The sequence below is a fragment of the Serinus canaria genome, chromosome 3 (genome assembly GCF_022539315.1).
Source record: "Serinus canaria isolate serCan28SL12 chromosome 3, serCan2020, whole genome shotgun sequence".
NCBI classification, from domain to species: domain Eukaryota; kingdom Metazoa; phylum Chordata; class Aves; order Passeriformes; family Fringillidae; genus Serinus; species Serinus canaria.
Window position 1 is genome coordinate 98,453,197 of NC_066316.1, and position 17,026 is coordinate 98,470,222.

The window sequence follows — 17,026 nt, forward strand, 5'->3', positions numbered from 1 at the left end:
CTGAAAATTCTGTTGATCTGACCTGTACAATAGGTAGGTGCTGAAAAAACAGAAAATCTTGGTTTTCCCTCCCCCACCAATGTTATCAAGACCCCCAAGTTTTCAAAAGGAAGGGTGGTGGTAGTGGCAATGTGGTAACACACACCACCCAGATGGTTCTCTCTAAAAACGTTTGTGCTGCATATATTACTAGCCATAGCACATATTCTCATTCTGCTCTAGACACTTTCTTTTGCTGCAGCTTCTCATAACCACCATGTGCTACTTGGGATTCTGTTAAGTGATGTGACTTATATGTATCACACTTCAGTGGTTCTTCTGTTCTTTTCTAAGGCAGGTTCTTAGGGAGTAGGAGTTTCGCACTTATGTGTTGCACACATAGCGTGAGGCTGTTGGAAAGCCTTTCACAGGCAGTGCAGGCTGTGGAGCTGGTGCTTGGATAAAGGCTTCATTTTGTCCTAAACTAGCCCCAGAAATTTCCCTTTCTCCAACAGATGAGGCTGTCACCAGTGAAAATGCCCTGGCTGGAAGCTCTGTGGGTTGGAGGAAGAAGGTGAGCAGTGGTCTGCAGCCCAGAGCCTTCAGGAGGGTGCTCAGATGTCCTGAGGTACCTGCAGCATGAGTCACTAGGGTTTGGTGTGGGGGCAGTTATTGTGTTTTCCTTGTTTTGCTTTCTGTTCAGTGAATATTGCAGAATGAAATTCTGTCTCTGTTGTGGCTACGACAAAACTGAGCTGTGCTGTAGACATTGATGAAAGCCTTCCTTAGCCTTACTACTATAAACCAGCTGAATAAATCTATCCAGTTTGGCTACTGAGGAGCAGCATCAGAGACTTGTTGTGATCCTTCAGCAACATTCCTCTTTATTTGGGTTGTCTCAACTCTTTATGATCTTGCAGCTTTCCTGTGCTGTTGCATATACCAGTATAAACTGTTACACCATGGAATGTCTGGGATGATGGTGTCATGAATAAATTGACAACATTTTCATGAAAATACACAAGGAAAGGTGTTTATGGAGAACTTGCCTTACACCAACCAAAAATATTCTGGAGCACTGTGCTGGGAAGAGACAGCAAGATATTAGTAGCATAGTTAGAGCAAACCTAGTCTAATCTGAATTTTTCTTGGACAGAAAAGGAAAGCCCTGTAGATGGTAACAAGTCCTTTGGCTGGCACCAAGCATGGACATAATATGGGTCCATGCTAGAAGTATAATTGTTCTAGGTAAAGGCATTTCTTACCGCTGAAGCTTTGTTGAACATTGCAAATTTGGAGTTGATTCCCAGCTGCAGAATTTGTGCTTCCTGTCTATGCAGACACTAAGTCCATCTGACAAAACAAATGTAAAATAAGGTAAACTTCAAATTGGAAACATGATCTGTATTTCTTAGAATCTACTCCCTCACTAATCTGAAGAGACAATGTTTTTCCTTTGGTCAAATATTTAAACTATTTATCCCACATTTGACCTCAGTAAAGCACTTGTATTTATTGTATTGATTTTGTCTGCTTTACTGTGAAGCTACTGCACTGAATAACATCATATAGGAATTTCTAATTTTCTTTCTTGCAGGCTTCTGTCCTGAACACTATCTCTGGCTCACACATGATCAACACATATTATTAGTATGGGATTAGTTGGAAATTGTTCAGCAGATAATATATCATCATCTTAGATCACTTCAGTGGTTAAAGCTACCTTTCAGCTCTGCAGCATTTAAAGGATTTTCACAGTTCACTTCTAGGCATGCCCAGTCCTTTTTCTTATCTTTATACAGCCATGGTTATAAATTGTACAAGTCAGATCAATAAAAAAGGATTTTGAAGAAGGGTGAAAATAAATGTCATGCTTCATAATTTCTTTTAAGACATCACTATCTTTATTATTGTCACACCTACACTTTGCTAAAAATAAGTGCAGGTTAGAAGCCAGAGTTAAATTCATTTTCAGATATGTCCTTTTCAGGTGTTCCCAAAGAAATATTTGGAACTGATATTATACACCACCACTCTTCCAAGTTATATTGCCTTCAAAAACTCAGAAGCAAATCTTCTCCAGGCTTCCAGCCCAAAGGATTCGTGGCATTGTTACGGTGAAATCCCCTGTGAGCCTTTTGGGCCCTAAAGCACTCTCAGAGGAGAAAACACTTGCCTGATGCTGAATTTGGGGGCTGAAGTTGCTGGTGGTTCTTTTGGATTTTCGTGTGTATAAACACCTGCTGGAAAGGAAGAGAGAGGGGAGTAAGGGAGAGAAAGCCAGATGCTGACAGGGCAGGAAGCACTGGGCTCAAGTTAAACCACATGGAATTCCATCTGAAAACACTTTTTTCTCTTGAGGGTGGCCAAACTCTGGCCCAGGTTACCCAGGGAGGCTCTGGAATCCCTGCTGGTGGAGATGCCAAAACCTGACTGGATATAGTCCTGAGCATCCTGCTCTGAAAAGGTGAGGTTGGATGAGGTGTCCTCCAGGAGAAACCCAGCTACAAGGGGCCAAGGACCATTCCAGCCTCATCCATTTCATGAGTCCGAAATTTCCCACTGGCTCCAGGAGCTGCATGTGTCTTGCAGATGCCTTAACACATTGAAAGGGATGGTGCAATTCAGCATCCCTTAAGAGAAATCTACCTGTGTGTCTTCTTTAGGTGTGTGTGGAAACCTCTTTCCTTTGGAATACACAGCATACAGACTGAACACTTGCAGAGATCATGTCTGAATGTACAAATATAAAAGCAGGGAGGGAAGAGAGAAGACTTGCTGGGCTGAAATCTTTATTGTGAGTTATTGTCTCCTGCAGTGATCAGTGAAAGCAGAGGGAAGCCTCTTCCTGTTAGGAATTACCAGTTCAACCCTTCTCTGTGAAGACTAAAGCTGTTGTGAGAACCTGCAGAGGTTATATTAAAGTTATGGATTGACATCCCAGAGACGTCTAATTTATAAGATCAGGATTACATTCCTCTGAATTTTCTTTGTGATCCAACAGCTGAGATGTGGTATAAATGCAAAAATAAAGTATGAAATATCTCAGCTCATTTAAATGCTCTTTTGGTAGTTTTTCCTCTCTTTAAGGAAGGTAAGTTGCTGTATGTATGTGGATACTTTTTGTTTTGGAGTGCCCTTCCTTTACTTTTGTTACAGGTTTTATTGTGGTTTTACAGATGATAGCATAAAATAAAATTTAATGAGTCTGAAAGAAAAATGAAAGCTAGAAAAACAGCACTTACTGGTGTCTCCTTGGTGGGTTCATGCCTGCTGCTCTGGTCTGGGGCACTGCTATGTCCAGCAGCCTCACCAGACTGTTCCTAGCCCAGAGGCTGCTTGTACAACACCAGGGTTGGAGGGATGTGGAAGACAGACCCTGTGATGTGGGGGATGATTTGGAAATGTTTAGGAAGCTCTGCCTTCTTTAGTTTTAACACTCATCTTTCTTTGCTCCAGCTAATCAATAGTGTCTGTTTTCTGTAGCAGGGGAAGTATTCTTCCCTGGAGTGCAGTGCAAGGAGAGGTATTCACATCTCTGGTAGGGCTTGACTCAGGATTTATTGGCTGAGGCTGCAGGAGCACTTATCCTCACACCCCATTGCAATGGTAATTCCTGCATTTTCACACATGCTGCCCTCATTTGAGGTCATCTTGATACATCTGACAGGCCATCAAAACAGGCCTTCAAATGACATAATCAGACAACTTGAGCAAATAATTCTTTTGAGAAATAATTTTATACACAAGGACTACTAATTAGGAGGAACTGAGACAGAGATGGGGAAGGAGGCATGAGGGATAGAGATACCAGGAGTGAAAGATGGATCCAAAGCAAACATATGCCACCCATGCTGCCAAATTGTTTGTTTTAAGGGGGGATTGGGGTTTAGCATGTGTGAAAGCACAGTACTGCTGTCCACCAATAAACAATTCTGTTGTCTCCAGTAGACAAAATTGGAGGGAATTCAGCATGCAGCAAGCCCACAAAATTGTCTGAAAATTAAGCCTGGGTGGAAAAGCTGAGGAATCCAGGATATATCACAACATCCTGAGCTTAAATAAAATTGAGAGGAAATGTGATGGCTACAGGTACACAACAGGAACAGTGAAGAGGTCAGGGATGGAGTATCACTGTTAATGAGTGAGGACAGAACAGGAATAATGGGCTCAGTGTGTGGCTGGACTCAAAAGGTGACTACAAAAATGGCACAGTATCCAGGCGGTCTCTTTGTTGTTTGTGATGTTTGAATGGCTTTCCCAGGCAAAAACTGCAGTTTCACAGTGAGCTGATGCAGCCTTGCTTTCTGCTCTGGGAGGATGAATTTGCAGCAGAGGCTCCCTTGGCAGGGGAACTTCTCAGCTTTTGCTGGTAGACTGGAGCTGCAGGAAGGCACAGTGTAGTGAGGGAGCAGGAACCTGGCATGGGGCAGGAAAGAGGGGGTGCCCTGTCCCCCAAATCAGCACATCAGAGGGTGTATACACAAGTAAACTGCAGAGGCCGTGCAAAGAAGAAAAGTGAAGGAAATGGGCAGTGCTACCTGAGGGAGGGAAGAGAGGAGGTCCCCCTTAGGAAGGACAGCCAAGGAAAGTGAATGGAGGCAGCTGGACAGTCCAGGAACAGGATGATTCCTGTGTGTGTGTACACATTGCACTGACAGGCGGGCTGAACTTGCTTTACTGAGTAAGTGAAAACCCCAGGGCTGCTGCTGCTTCCAGCAGAGGCGAGCACACTGGACACAGAATTTAGTGCTGCTGTTTCCTCACTCCCCAGGGTCCCATGCTCCAACAGAGGGACTTGAAGGGTTCAGAGGTGGGTAGTCAGAATGCTCCTTGGGAGGTGGGCAAGCTCCCATTTTAGAAGCTTGGAACTACACTTTCTGAAAGCTTATTTCCAACTTCAGTAGCATTGAGTTGAGTTTCTTCCTATAGCAGACAATAGTGTCTCATTATTAAATACATTGATTGTTTATATGGAGATGGATACTCCTTAGCTTGGCTACCCTGTCTCCAGGTAATCACTTACCTTTGTGTCCCATTTACAGAGCAAAATACATTCCCTCTGTTTATGCCTTGTTTTGTGATGTCTTTATTTAGAAAGTGCAATCATATTTCTTCTCAGCCCAGGGTGAGCAAAATGAGCCATCCTTTTTCACTCTTCATGACAAATTGTAATCTCTTGCTTATACCAGTTAACCTCTCTTTACAACTACTCTGCTTTTAGCCCCTCTTTCTTGTGTGCAGTGGGCAAAACAGAGTTGCAGATTAAAGCCATTTTCTGTTGGTACAGATTCTTCATCCTTGCTGGAAATGTATGTTTCCTAAGCATTCATTGCATAATTTTTTGAGGCTGGTGAGTGCTAGTAGAATAGGTTTCATTAGTCTGACTTCAACAGCCTAAAAGACTTGAAGACAACTTTGGAAACAAAGGAGAATGGATAGAATAAGGTATAAAGTGGGGGTGGATTCTGCTACCTGTACCTGGTGAACAGGGCAAAGTGCCACTGCAATGTGCATGCATGAAGGGGTATTGCAGGGGGGAATGACAGGCAAGCAGAACTGCTGCTGCTTTAGCAACTGCACTGTCTGTGAGCAACTGGCTTACAGGGAGGGAGGATGCTGTGAGGATGAAAGCTTTGGCAGCAGGAATTTGCTAGAGGAGTTTCCCTGGACCTGTCCCTGTGGGAAAACTCCCAGCAATGTTTGCAATAATGGTCTTCATACAAAGTGCAGTGTGCTGATGACCTGGGTTTTGGCATTGCCTATAAATAGGAATGGAAAGCCATTTTAGGATAGGTCTTCAGAATAAATGGGGTGAATGGATGAAGGATGACCCAAACAAAGGTTGTGATCATGACATGTGAGCTTTGGAAATATTAATGGGAAATAGCAGAGCATGGAGCTATTGGGGGTGGGGTGTCTAACTCCACAAACAGAGAATTTAAGGTAACTGGAAACTTTCCAGAGGAGTCTCACACAGACTCAGTGGCAATTACCAAGTTGTGTGTGCTGCCCAATATGTTGTACAACAGTTTTGGCATGCTCCATTAGTAGCTCTTTTGCTGTGAGGAAACTGAACATTGTCCTTGCCCTGTGATCTGTGTCTGGCTGGGCTCCACAGGTTCCTGCGAGGCTCTGAGCAGACAGGAAAGCCCATTTCCACATGGACCCCTGGTCTGGACCAAGACATCTGTCACTCTGATATCACCAGCAAGTGGCTGCACGGTACCTACAGCAGCCAGGAAGCAACTGCTTATCCTTAAGGAGAAGGAAGACTCCAAGATGTAAAGGAATGCTTTTGCCAGGCTTGCCCATTGATGCATTTCAGCATTACTTTCACAAATGCATTACTTAGGTCTCTAGTTGTAAAAATTCACTTATTCAATATTTCAAATAATTTTAAAATAATTGTCCCCTTTTGGGAGGGTGTTCTTTCTTCTTAATATTTCCCAGCAAGGTGGTACCTGGTCCATATTTTAAGTCATTCTCAGGAGTGCAGGTTCAATCAAAATACCTTCTGCAAAGTATGACTATGCCATGCAACTTGATGCAATTTGATTCCCTCTCTGATGTCATCCTGAGCAAACCTTTAACAAAGGACAGCAGAGCTTGAGCAAAACCCAAAAACCACATTCCCATTTTGAACTTACCTCAGATTCTCCTGCACTGCACACCCATAAAAAATTCAGGGTGTAGTTTTAGATGGGAGAAGTGACCACGGGGGGAAATGTTATCTGGAAAGTGCTTGTGGTTTGTTTACTTGCATCAAGAGGAAGGACACTTCCTGTAAAGTGGTGTCTAAAGAGGTCCATTCATGGCTGTGCAAACAGCAAAATCTTGCTGTCAGTAGATGCTTGTGTTTCCTCTGTAAAAGTTTAGTGGTTCTGTATTGGACAGGTCCTTGATTAAGGGCAGCAGACTCTCCTTCTGGTGAGGGCACTAATGGAGCTGCAATAAACTTTCCTCCCAGATGAGCAGCCCATGGATATGGAGGTGGTTGAGCTGCTGGTGCCTCCATCACAGCCAAGGGGACTGGAGCAGGATAGTGGCATTGCCTTCTGACAGAGCTCCCCACAAATCTGTGATGAGGGCTGGAGGGGAAAGGGAGGTAAAAGTCTCTGGAAAGCCAAGACACACTTGGGAAGAGGTTCTGGCAAATGTCCACCAAGGCTGCTGTTAGAAGGATGAGGAGTGTGATCAGACTGAAGTAAAGATCTGAGATGACTGACATACCCCTGGGAAAGGAAATACTGATTTCTGAATGACTCAGTCGATAATATTTTTGCTGATGGCTGTTTTGTTTCCTTAAACAACAGTTTGCATGTATGCAGTATATTTAAAATCAACTTTATCAGCTATTTATAAAATCAGCTTTATTAATCAGAAATTATTTTAACAGCTACCAAAAGGCAAAGGGATACACCTAAAATATTTTTACAGGGTGGGTCATCTGCCTGTAAGGATGACCATGACAACATGACCATTTGATAGCTGAGGGTGTTATTGATTCATACCCCTGTACCCATCCTGGATGTTGGCTGTACAAGGGATTGTCTCCAGGATCTCCTGGCCTGGAATGATGAAGGTGCTGAACTGAGAGAACAGTCACAAACTAGCTTTGAATCCCAGTGTTATTTATATATTCCTGGCCATTGAAATTACAGCACCACCTAATTGATGACCATGACACTGGTAGTTATTGCAGCATCTGAAGATACACCCCATGAAAGGAGAGGAGATTTACTCTTTTCTGTGAGCTGAGAAATCTCATACAGACCTGTAAAAACAGGAATAATATAATTTATGCAAATTTTACCTACTAATTTGCTCATTATGGACTGTCAAATGTAAGAGGATGCCAAAGGGATAGATTATAATTCTATTGTAATATAAGACATAAACTCTTGCATCTTTTTGTTAAGCAATGTTAAAGTACAAAATAATAATGATTTGCAGAAACAGCGGAAGGCTGCCTCAGCTTTCTCTGCTTTTTTATATATGTAGCACTGGATTGTGGCAGTAAATTTAAAATTGGTCCTCCTATATTCACAACAGCTTGAGTCAAACATCTTGGCAGGACACTCCCCTTGAAATTACAGAAGGGAATTAATTTTTTCAGTACTTGAACTTGTGGAAATGTTGAAGCATGTCCAGCTAAATGGCTGTTAAATGTCTTTAATCAGACAGGGTTTTAGGTGAAGCTTACTCTCTACAATATTAAGTTCTTCAAGGGTTTTCTTCCTTCTCTAAGCACATACAAAACCACAGGGATGATGGACAGATACTTTATTCCTCAGTACTGTTAGCTTTTTTACAATAACCTGAGTACTTTCTTGTTATCATATTAAATTTAGTAAAAACCTGAATGTATGTGCTAGAATTTGACACGAAAATTAGGTTGAATAAAGAAATGTTAGAAAAATATTCATTTAATGAGGCATATATTAGTTCTCCAATTCTGACTTCAGATTTTCTTTTCAAAGTGTCCATATGTTTCAGGAATCTTTGGGTTACAAGTGATTAGGTATTTTTATCTTCAGCTCCTGGCTGTCTCCACTTCTCAGAACTAATGGAAGTTTCTCCTCTCATTTTTTCTTGAAATTTGACAAGGGAGAGACCTCTTTGCTTGTGTGTTAACAGAGTTCGACAGATTAAATAAGCCTGTAAAATATTGATCTTGCAGATGAGGGTGTCAAATTAATTTGAATTATCCCTTTAAAGAGCTTGTACACTGATTAAATATATTAAGTGACATTTCAACTAATAAATTGTAGCTTTGTACAATTGCATATATTAATATAGCATTTCTAGCATGCATGGCTATAAAAATCCACACTCTCTTAAGAGCAGTGGTTCAACTTTAATTTTAAGAGGTGTCCCTCATTTGCACTCTAGAGATTTAAAGGTGCTACAGATGAAAGGTCCATGCAACATTTTGGGCTGGAGAGGGTTACGAAGCTCAAGTCCACACTCAGCTCTCAGCAGCAGGGGTGTAGCTGTCCCTGCCTTTGCCCTGGCCCTCATTCGTGAAGGTGCCCACTGCTGTAGAGGCTTGCCCAGCTGGACTCCTCTGCAAGACAGGGTTCTTTCTATACAACAATAAGGAACAGTCCCATATTTGCTATAATTTCATTTTTTGATGCAAAAATCAATGTTTCTATGAATAGCTGCATAAAAACGCCTTGAGTAGCTGAGCTGGTGTACCCCCAGTCCCCCTGGATGTGCCCCCTGGACCCAGCTGCTCCAGCACCACAGAATCTCTGGGATGCACCTTCTGGCAGAGCTGAGCTGGAGAGCAGAGCTGGCTCCTTTGGGGTCAGGCATGCTTTGCTCTCCATGCAAGGCTGTGTGTGCTGCCCTGCAAGCACACTGCTGGCACGTGCTGGCACCTGTCTGCATTAGCAGCTGGAGGGGCTGGAGCTGCCCAGGGATCACATGTTCCTGTTGGCACAGATGGTGCAGCACGAGGGTGACAGGGACTGCATCAGCTGGCAGGTCCCAGCAGTGCTGGCTCTGGGTGCCCCTGCCTGTGCATGACAGATCCTAATGCTCCTCTTGTGCTCCCTGCAAGAGAACTGATGCTTCTTAGTGAGTGATATTGCAGGCATAGTCAAGGACAGGAGAAGTCTGAATTATCTTCTTGGTAGCTCTGTAATAAAGCACAGGGTGAGGCAAAAGCCTGAAAGCTCTGTGTAGGACATTTACTCAAGCTGGTGGAGCTATGTCCTCTTACTGTCACAGTCTCTCTGATGTGAATTTGTATTATGGTTCCTCTTTGATACTGAGGACTTTGTGCTCTTTAAAGTTCTTGAGTGGGTCTTTTATAAGTGGGAACTAATGTTAAATGCTTCCCTGACTTGGCTTGTCAGCTGCTTAATGAGTCAGGAGAAGGGCTGCAATATGTTTCTGCCAGTGGAGTTCAGCCACTGGCTTTTCTCATTTGTGCAGAGCTGCTGGGATATCAGGCCACTGGCTGGTCTGGCAAACTGGTCTGGCAGTGATATTCTGGTTTGAACCAAAGTGCTCATTTAGAATGTCATGTCAACATGAAGCAGAGGAACTGGGTTTAGATTATACAGAAATCTTCACAAAAATAGACCTCCTTTTTGTGTTAAATATTTTCTAACTTGCACTTCTTTATAATTTAAATAGATTCTCCCATTTCTTGCCTTCACCTCCACATAATGCCTGTTGTCTATCTATCTACTACAACATTGTTCCTTAAGTAAATAAAAAGATTTAATGAACTACCATTCAGAGTAATTCCTTTCCCTTTGATGCCCCACTGTAATTTTCTTATGGAGACAATATTATCAGGCCAAATAATATTTTTCTGACTTCTTCACGTGAGATTATGTTGTGACAATACTCAGTCTGTGGCATGTGAGATGTCCCTTCGAATCAATACAGAAGTGAAGTAAAGGGGAAAAAATAAATTATTCAGTGTGGTTCAGGTTTGCTCATGCAAGTGAGTAAGCTCAGAGCTCTGAAGTGTAGTAGCAGTCAGAAGTTTTGCTGCCAGCCTTCCTCTCATAAAATCACCTGTTTTTTTCCTCCCTGTATTCAATGTCGCATATAATGTGCACAGATTGACAAGAAAACACTGCCTGCAAGGCTGAAAGCAGAGCATTGTGTGCACTAAAGTGCTTACTGAGCACTTTTGGGAGTATTTAGGTTCTTGACTCTTGGAGATGGTCTGTGGGAGCTGTGTGTTGAATTCCCATGTGCCCACTCCAGACAGAGGGAAGGACCCTCAAAGAGATATGCTAATTCTTCCTAAAGCTGCCTTCATTCCTATTCCAAATTTTGGGAGCAATGAGTTTGCTTTGGGAATACAAAAAATTAGGTCTGCTGCTCTCACTATAGATGGGGACACCTGTGGTGAGTGGACACCACCTTCCTGAAGTCCAGGTTTGGAGGAAATTGAGGGCAGGGAAAGAGGTTTCCTGTAGTATAGCCAGGTGACTGAGGAGGCAATGTCAGGAATGGTGCAGGCAGCTGACAAGGAGTGCACCATTTACCAGTCCCTAACTAGAGCTTGTACCAGGGAGAAAACTAGGGTTCTCCTGTATGGATTCCAAGGAAACTGGTTTAGAAATTCTGCAGGATGTGAGGGATGAAGTAGAGGCACAGGCACAGTGGGAAGTCCTGTGTTTTTGCTGTAAGAGGCATCCTTCGACTCAGTCAGAAGAGCCAGCTGTTTTCACATCCATCCAATGTGATGGATCACTCCAAAATCAGGGGCCAGAATATCTGGGGCTAATGACTGGGGAGGGAGATGGCAGCTCACATGAGAAGAAAAATGAGGTAAGGTTTAAAGTACTCAAACACAGGGAAGAAATTGTGCCCTCATGAATTCCCAACTCTCAAATGTAAAGCCTTCCATAGTGGCTTTAACTACTGCTCAGTGGCAGTTCTGAGAATCACAGAATATCCTGAGAATATTCTGAGTTGGAAGGGTCTCACAAGCATTATCAACTCTAGCTCCTGACCCTGCACAGGGTAGGCCAAAAAACCACATCCTCTGCCTGAGAGCATTGTGCAAGAGCTTCTTGAATTCTCTCAGGTTTTGTGCCATGATGACTTCCCTGGGGAGCCTGTTCCACTGTTCATCCCTCTGGATGAAGAACCTTTTTCTAATATCCAAGCTAAACCTCCCTTCACACAATTTCAGACTGTTTCCTTAGGTCCTGTCCCTGGTCACTACAGAGAAGAGATCAGTGTCTGTCCCTCCTCTTCCCCTCAAGAGGAAGTTATAACTGCAATGAGGTCTCCCCTCTGTCTCCTCCAGGCTGAGCAGACCAAGCGAGCTCAGCTGCTCCTCAAAATATTGAGTAGTTACATCACTTCTGAAGATGAAGGCCAAAGCTGTTATTACCTTTCTGTCATCTCTTGCAGATGGCATTCTGGCTTAATTCTGGTATTATTTCAATTTATGTGGCAGAGAATCACAGCTGTAACTGCTGACATTTACTCTTCTCTGCAGAGAAGCCACGTACAAGGACCTAATTCAGCACAGCAGTTTAGTGCAAAGTTTGTCTTCCAATGAAGTCTGACAAGCTTCAAGACAAATGTGTGTGTGTGTGAGAAAGGGTCCATGCAAATGTCTGTTCAACCAGAACCTGTGTAGGGTAACACCTGCCTTCCATCCCCAGGTTAGCTGGTCCAAGTCACCCTGCTTTACTGAGAGGGCAACTCGAGCCCCTCTGCAGAAAATAAAGTATTTTCAGTCTCCAAGGGTGGTGTCTCAGTACTTTTTGTAACATTTAAATCACTTTAAAGGGTCTTTAAGAATTTACAGTAAACCCTCAAGTTCTTCCACAAGCCACAAATTAATTAGCTTGTTCCTTAAATTCCAGCAAGTTAAGTGGAAACGCTTCAGAGGTTCCTTTCCTGGAAAATGTAAAACATCCTTTGATTAACTCCCCATTTCATGATAATGAAGGCCTGGGGTTTTTTTCAAAGAGCTTGATGTGATTTTTAAATTTAAGATCGAAGAAGGGTTTTAGTCAGTGTTTGAGATTAAACTGGTACTTTACTCAGAGTTGGAGGGAAAGAATTTAGTTGGCCACCAGCAAGGAGAGACCCTTCTGCCAATGAGAGAAGGACCATCCAGCTCTGCCTGCTGGCTGAGGCAGCCTGCAAAAAAGCCCAAAGCAATGTACTAGTGCAGGTTACAGATGGAGACAGAGCAGAGGCTGAGGCTGCAAACCTTGGGGGTGCATGGTATCACAGAAACAGAGAATGGTCTGGGTTGTCAGGGACCTTAAAGATCATCCAGTTCTGACCCCCCTGCCATGGGCAGGGACACCTTCCCCCAGACCAGGTTGTTCAGATGCCCATCCAACCTGGCCCTGAACACTTCCAGGGGTGGGGCATCCACTGTACAGGATCCACCTGCTAGCTCAGTGCTCACAGCTCCCTGTGTCTGTCATGAGCCTGCAGAATGAACCTTGGCTCAGCAGCCTTGTAAGGGTGCTTGAGAGAGACCTGTGGACACTGCCCCTGGACCAGGCTATCCACATGTCCTGTCAAACCATTGCATTGCCCTGGTGTCCAGTCAGCCCTCTTTCTTGCCACAGCCTCTGGAGGTTTTGGGATCCTGATGCCTCCTCCTTGGCTTGCCTTTCCTTTAGTGCATACACAATTGTCCATCTTTTTCAACTGCTCTCAATGATGGCATTGGCTTCCCTTCCCTTGGTGCTTGTTTCTAAGCCCTGTTTCCTGGATCCCCTGCCTGGCAGATTTGAAGTCAGATCTCCTTATAGATGACAGTAAAGGGAAACTAAGCCTCCTGCCTAGGAAGCTGCCAAGTGAAAAGGTCAGATAAGATCTAAAGGGATTTGAGAGACTACAGAGAGAGAATGGGCTGCATACAGGTGCTGAAAACCACAACTTGAGCAAAGAAATCATACTGTCATCTACCTGGAGATAAAATGGTGAGGGGGAAATGTTCTTTCTTGCAGAAGGTCTAATTCCAGCCATCCAGCTGAGGTAGGTTAATTGCCAGTTCCTCAGAGTAGGTCCTGTGGGGTTTGGATCATGCATCCTCAGAAACAGAGGTTGGACATTACACCAGTCCTGATGGTGAAGCCTTCTCAGACACAGCCTTGGAAGAGCTCTGTGGGCATACACTGCAGTAGAGAATTTTCAGCAGGTGCAGATGTGGCATAAGTGTGCCAAAATACACAGCTTTACTGTAAAACAGGCAGCTGAGAGCATATATGGTCCTTGAGCCAGGGAATGGCTTCAGGCAAGGCCTGAAAGGGTTAGCAGAGCTTAAAATATCAATTATAAGCCACTATATCCCTGTTCTCAGCTTGTCTCTGCAGTGAGACTGAGGGCTAGGGAGACATCTCCATGGCCTTCGCATCCATGTTTACTTGGAACACTGCTGTTCTAAGTCCTGGGGTCCCTGGTTTACTTTCACTAATTCTGGACAAGAATATTTTTCCACTGAGTTAAGTATTATTTTTGCTTTGTAAATCCTGAAATGCTTCATGACTGAGCACTATTACACCTCCAAAGGGGTGGTATTTATTTTGTGCCAGTGCCTGTGAGCCCTGACTGTACAAGAAGACTCCACAGAGCTAGGTGCTATACCATTATAACCAGCTAGTTGAATTTGGAAAATAGCAGATACCCTACAGTTCCTGAGGTGTTTAACATTGCTGCTGCCCCAAAGGGTCCAGATACACACGTGCCCCTGTGACATGAGGGCTCATTGCCACTGTCTGAATAGTAATTGCCTTGAAGCCCATCGTACTGCTCACCTCTCAGCAGGCCCTGGATGAGATGTCCCCTGTCTCCTCCTTGCCCTTTTCTGCTTGATCCTCACCCCAGATATGACATTTTTCTTGTATAAAGTTGCAGGGGTCACTAGGCCTCACATTTTTGCCATCTCACTGAGATGCTCAGTTTGCTTTCCCAGTACTGGCGAAACCTTTCTAACAATGGGTGTATCCTAAACTGCCAATAACCTTGTTTTGGTTATGTAGTTTAATTTGGACAAGGCAAATCTTGGCCTTGGTTTGTTCACTGTTAAGGGATACTTGCAGTGTGTGTGGAGTGTGAAAACCTCTACAAACTCTATTGTTGAAGATGATCAGCCCAGCAAAACACTGCTACAAGGTGGTTGTTTCTGAATTACAGCTGTTCAGGTGCTTTCATCCTTCTTCAAAGTAAGAATAATGTAAACCTCTCTTATACTCTCAGGTCAAAATGTACTGCTTTATTTGTCCTTCAATGGAGACATTATGGAGGGTTATGAAGTAGAAAACATTGCTGAGTTACTGCAGGAGAATTGAGTTCCTCTCCCTCTAATGACAGTTCTGCTTGGTAATACATCTATGTTTTTATACCAGCCTACTGCTTTTTTTTATTTAGGTTGTGACATAAGACAGGATACAGATTGTGTATTTCAATGACTGTAGTACTATTTAAGGAAATAACAAAAGCCAAAGTAGCTGAGAGTAAAATACCCAACCTTATTTTAAAGGGAAAACTTGCAAAGCAAGCGTGCTACAAGGAAAGGCAGTTGTATAGTCTCAGAAAGTAGGTTAGGGTACCCAAGAGACAATTTAAATGAGCTAGTAAGGAAAAACAGATCTGGGACTGTTTTGAAATATTCCTCCGATGATATTGTAGAAATGAGTAAATCCAAGGGAAAAAAAAAATCACATTTCATGTCTACTGTTTCATGTTGTGCTGATTTCTCAAGACCTCAGAGAATCGTTCGTATGTGAACAGTGGGAAGAGAGAATGCCAAGAGGAGACTAACATCTGTGACCCAGTGTGACAATATATAGCAAAATTTACAAGGAAAGACTGGGTTTTGTTTCTTATGATTGAATGTAGGAGAACCTTTTGGGGTCTTTGTTTTTTTGCTGTGCACAGTGTGTATCCCAGCTAAACTGTTATTGTTGCTATCAAGGCTCAAGAATAAAAGCCCGCCCTGACTGGGATGTCGCAGTTTAGCAAGATACACAACAGGACTTAATACAATTTCTTGGGAGGGCGCAGGAGAAGGAGTGAATCATGGCACAGCTGAGATGAGGAACATGAATTGTGGCGTGTGGGCTGGGAAAGGCTCTTGCTAAGGCTGCTCTGAGCACTTTACCTGCGGCTTCGGCAACAGCGTCTTGGCACAGAAACTCATGTGGTGCAAATAGCAGTCAAAAAGTGAAGCACTGCAAAATACAAGCCATCAGTTTAGGCTCTTGCTAGTCAAAGGCAAGTTGTTTTGCCTGAGGCTGCTAATGGAGGGGGCTGTAGGCAGTCTCTGCTGCAATTTCTGTGGCTGTGGGCACCTCTGGGGGTCTGGTGCTCTGGGTGCTCTCCTTCGGCCAGCACAGGAGGAGTTCACAGTACAGTCAAGCCTCAAATCTTTTAGCTTGGCAAGCTGGTCATTTTTTGTCTTAAGGTAGAAAGGATCCTTCATTTCAAACACAGAAAATACTGACAGGCAGAATATTCAGTGGTCCTAGAGCAGCTTTTATGCCTTAGTTCAGTTACGCTCTAGTTGTTCTGTCAGCTGAGAACCTGCCATAGGGGAAAACACCACTTACGCCCTGTCCTTATTTCTTTGTAGCATCCCCAGGTGAACAACACAGTTTTAAAAAGCCCTCAATATGACCTTCTATCTTCTTTATGACATGGCTCACTCACCTGAAAATAAGATTTTATCTGTTGGTAAAATTAGAAACCTTTGTGTGAAGTCAAATTTATTTCTACAGCAGTTTGTAAGGACATTTATTTCATTTGGGATTAAATTCTGCAATTTCCAAAGCAGTAGCTGTGAATACTGCTGAACCTTATACAGCAGAACTGCAATCCTAAGCCCTTTACAGACTAAGATAAAATTTCCAAATTAGATGGAGCTAGGTTTACAATATAGGAATGGGAACAACATACAGATTTTCATCCCAATGTTACCAGTTTTAACCATTTGGTCATATAATTACAACAAAAGAAAGTGTGCATGCAAGTTTGCTTGCAAATGTTGATATTGATATAGAAAAGAGAATTCAAAAAATTTAATAAAAATCTTGAGGAAAAGCAGTGGTTAAAACCAGAGGAGAAACTCTGTCCAGCAGTGTGTGACAATCAGACTGATCTTTCATCCCTCAGGATTTCCAGAATCAAGTACTATTTATATTTCTACCTACTGGATGATAAGAAGGAACAAGCAATTTTGTGTGCACAGGTACAGATGGAGCCTGGTTTCCAGTGTGCTTGTCTGACAGTTGCCCCCTGGATGTCTTATCCTTAGGGAACAGAGGCACCTCATAAAAAGGCTCATGTAGCTGCCATTGAGCTGTGGCTTGGACTACAGCTTTTCCATTTGTCAAGGCACTTACAGCATGTTTTCTCTCTCCACTGCTTGCTCAGCCCTTGTGCTTATAATACTTAAGGAACTAGAATATCTCTGCATTTTTTCTCTTCTTCTGTCAACTTCTGGCTGGGATGAGCCGAAGGGTTCGGAAGTTATTAGAAGGAAACAAGAAGAAAGTGTGGAAGCATTAAGCCTTGTTCCCATAGAAACCTG

General features: G+C 43.2%; 1 long non-coding RNA gene across 1 annotated transcript in view; it reads left to right on the plus strand.

The window, feature by feature from the left end:
- LOC127059387 (uncharacterized) overlaps nt 1-585 on the plus strand; it is a 144,148-nt gene extending 143,563 nt beyond the window's left edge. The window contains exon 4 of the long non-coding RNA XR_007777134.1: nt 495-585. This is a non-coding gene — a long non-coding RNA (uncharacterized LOC127059387). The remainder of the gene's footprint in view (nt 1-494) is intronic.
- The last annotated feature ends 16,441 nt before the right edge of the window (nt 586-17,026 follow it).